We start from the raw sequence: 3,586 nt of genomic DNA on the forward strand, positions 1-3,586 counted from the left end.
GCGCATATGGTGTAGTAGTATCATAGTACCCTCCCACGGTACTGACCAGGGTTCGATTCCCTGGATGCGCATTTTTTGGTCAGTTTTTTCCCTTGGCACCTTTACACTGTGTAGTGTGTAGGGATCATAATGGTGGGAAGTACGCTGCAATCTCCATAACCATAACCAAAGCCATTTTTCGCGAAACAAGTTCAGGGTTGGCTAGAGACTATCTCGTAAATAATTGTCGTGACCATTAAAGCAATGTATTTACTTACTCCATGTCCCGAATTGCAGGGCTACGGGGGTGGTCCCCCCCTCTCATAATTATGCCATGGTGGTTTACATATTCGCACTAGAGAGTTAATCGATACTAAGATGGTCAGCTCACGTACCTCATGTACATACCTCAAGCAGTTCTGACGGTTGTCAGCTCTTTCTTTAGGTTTCGTCTGTCGGTAACGTAAGGGGCCAGCTTCGTGGTTCTCCGTCATCCTGTTAAAGGGACAGTCAAAAGATAAAAAGTGTCAGTTCATGTACCTCGTGTACATAACTCGGTCACGTGGATTGCCAGTCTCCACGCATTTCTGTCAAGCGCCAACTCTTTCTCCAAGCCCCTTTTGATACGTATGATCTCTATACCTTGGTAACTATTACTATAAAGGCGGAATTCAAAATAATAATAGACGAGAAACTTATAAGAACACAGAACACAAGTAGTAATTCGAAGAAAATATCTTCTCTAGATTATGAACAAGAAAACGATTACAATTCTCTCTTTGTTACGCTCACAATCTTCTCTAAACAGTGGATCAACCTTAAACTGTTTGCAAGGTTTTCCGTGCCTAGAATATGTGTGTTTAGATATTAGCCAAAGCCATCTATTTATAGCCTCATCGTACTCAGCCGACCAAAGACTTCTATTAAGAATCTATTTCCTAAACTAAGAGTATTGTCTAAAACAAAACTCTTCCCTAACTAGGAATTCTGCCTAAACAAGGATTCCTGCCTAGAATAGGATTCTTCCCTCAACTTAGCTTGAGGTTAACTAAGTTTTCTAAAGGAGTACGGATACACCCGTATCATGGGTCCCCCTTTTAAGAACTTGAACTCCTGTGAGAGTTAAAAATGAAGGTTAGGGAACTCGAGAGTCCCTTTTTCCTTGTTAAACTACTTGGCCTTGCTAGGAACTTGACCTTGACATCCAATTAGAAAAGATTCTTTCTCTCCTTGTCGTGTTGTAATCACTTTTCGATCCAATTTGCAGTCTTCCTTGAGTGGTTCCTCTCTACCAAACCATAAGTCTTCTACTCGTGGTAAGATCATAGTGTCGTCACCGTCATCATCAAGTAATGGAGGTTCAAACAACTTCAAGTATTCGATATTTATTACTGAGTACATTCCTAGATAAGGTGGAAGATTTAGACGAAAGGCATTATCACCAATCTGATCGAGAATACGAAATGGTCCATATATCAATGGCTTCACCTTCTTACCTTCCCCCTTCAGTCGTTCCTTACCTAATTTTAACCATACCAAGTCACCAACACCGAAATTACAAGGCACAAGATGCTTGTCATGTTTTGCTTTGTATTTGGATTGTGACTTATTTAATTTCGCTTCAACAGTTGCACGAATCTGAGATATCTTCTCCAAGAACTTTTGTTCCTTTTGTCATTCACTTCCTTCCTTCCTCCCCATTGAGGTGTCACTAGAAAATACTAGATCAAAAGGACTAGGTGGTAAGTAACCATAGCACGTCTCGAAAGGAGACTTTCCCGAAGAACTGTGAACTTCTCTATTGAAAGAAAACTGTAGATATGGTAAACTCTCATCCCAAGTTTTAGGATGCTTAGATATCCCCTTAACATGTGAACCATAGTCCTGTTGACCACTTCTGTTTGCCCGTCTATTTGTGGATGAAAAACTGTACTCTTCTTCAACCTAGTGTCCACCATCTTCCATAAAGAATCCCAAAAATGACTAAGGAACCGACTATCCCTATCAGAAATAATCGAAGTAGGTAAACCAAAATTCTTCCACACATGCTCAAAGAAGAGCTTTGCTGCACCGGCTCCCGTTACCGTCTTTGTACATGGAATTAATGCAATCATCTTGCTGAATCGGTCGACTACAACGAACAAGTAATCATAACCAGACTTAGTCTTTGGTAACCCACCAAGAAAATACATAGAAATACTCTCCCAAGGCCTTGATGGTACTAGTAATGGTAGATATAACCCACATTTTCTGTTGGAAGGTTTAGATGTGCTACACAACGTACACCCTCTAACTAACTTAGCCACATCATCTTGCATCTTTGGCCAAAAGATAACTACGAAGGTTAAGAATAGTTTCATTCATCCCAAAGTGTCCAGCAACTCGAGATGTGTGTGCCTCTCTCAACCATTGTAAATGATCTCCATCTTCTGGAATGCAAAGTAACTGACCCTTGTATAACAATCCATCTCGATGTTCAAATTCTCCTTTCAAACTACTCTTCAAACCTTCTAACACCTTCTTGAAGTCTTTGTTGGATGCGTATGACTCCGCATACTCTTGAGGAATAATTGGCTGAATTCTCATGGCCACCATTAATGCTCGAACTGGATGTCAAGATAACATATCTGCCAACTTGTTTGTTACCCCCTTCTTGTATCGCATGAGAATATTGAAATCCATCAAGTAAGACATCCAATTCATGTGCCTGTCTTGTTGAAGTTTCGTTTGTGCATGTAGATACTCCAATGGTTTGTGATCTGAATGTACCACTACTTATTTACCTAAGATATACACTCGCCAATGCTTGATACATTGATATAAAGTATAAAATTCTTTGTCATAAGGTGTGTAGTTCTTAATAGCACCTGAGAACAATTTTGAATGGTACTCCACTGGTTTACCATCTTGTAACAACACTCCTCCCAATACATAGTTAGAAGCGTTGGTATCAACTTCAAAAGTACGTTGTAAGTTAGGCAATGCCAACACTGGTGCTTCTGAAATCTTCTTCTTTAGTAACTGAAAAGCGTCTTCATGGGTTTGTTGACATTCAAACTTTTCCTTAGCTCCCGTCAAACCATGTAACGGTCCTGCAATATTCGAGAAATGCCGGATAAATTTATGCAAGTAGGTGCAAGCCCCTAAGAAACTCCTGATTTCAGTTGTAGTACTAGGTCTAGGCCACTTAGTAATCACTTCAACCTTCTTTGGATCAATCTTTCGTTGTCCACAACCAACAATGAATCCAAGGTACACCAACTCCTCCTTTCCAAACTCACACTTCTTTACGTTCAACTTCAGTTGGCCTTCATGTAACACTTTAAACACCTTCTCAACGTGAACGATATGCTCTTCCCAAGTTCTGTTGTATATTAGGATATCATCCAAATAAACAATCACAAAATCTTCTATAAAAGGTCGTAAAAAAACATTCATCAAATGCATAAACTTCGCTGGAGCGTTACACAAACCAAAAGGAATCACCAACCATTCAAACAAGCCTTGTTTGGTTTTGAAAGCAGTCTTCCATGTATCATCTTCTCGAACTCTCATCTGGTGGTATCCGAATTTAAAATCCAACTTTGTAAAGACTCGAGATTTTTCC

At 39.9% G+C, this 3,586-nt stretch overlaps 1 non-coding gene across 1 annotated transcript; it reads left to right on the forward strand.

The window, feature by feature from the left end:
- TRNAG-CCC lies at nt 1–71 on the forward strand. The gene has a single exon. It is a non-coding gene; the product is annotated as a tRNA-Gly (tRNA).
- Nucleotides 72–3,586: the final 3,515 nt, after the last annotated feature.

Source organism: Papaver somniferum, chromosome 9, assembly GCF_003573695.1.
Source record: "Papaver somniferum cultivar HN1 chromosome 9, ASM357369v1, whole genome shotgun sequence".
Lineage (NCBI taxonomy): Eukaryota > Viridiplantae > Streptophyta > Magnoliopsida > Ranunculales > Papaveraceae > Papaver > Papaver somniferum.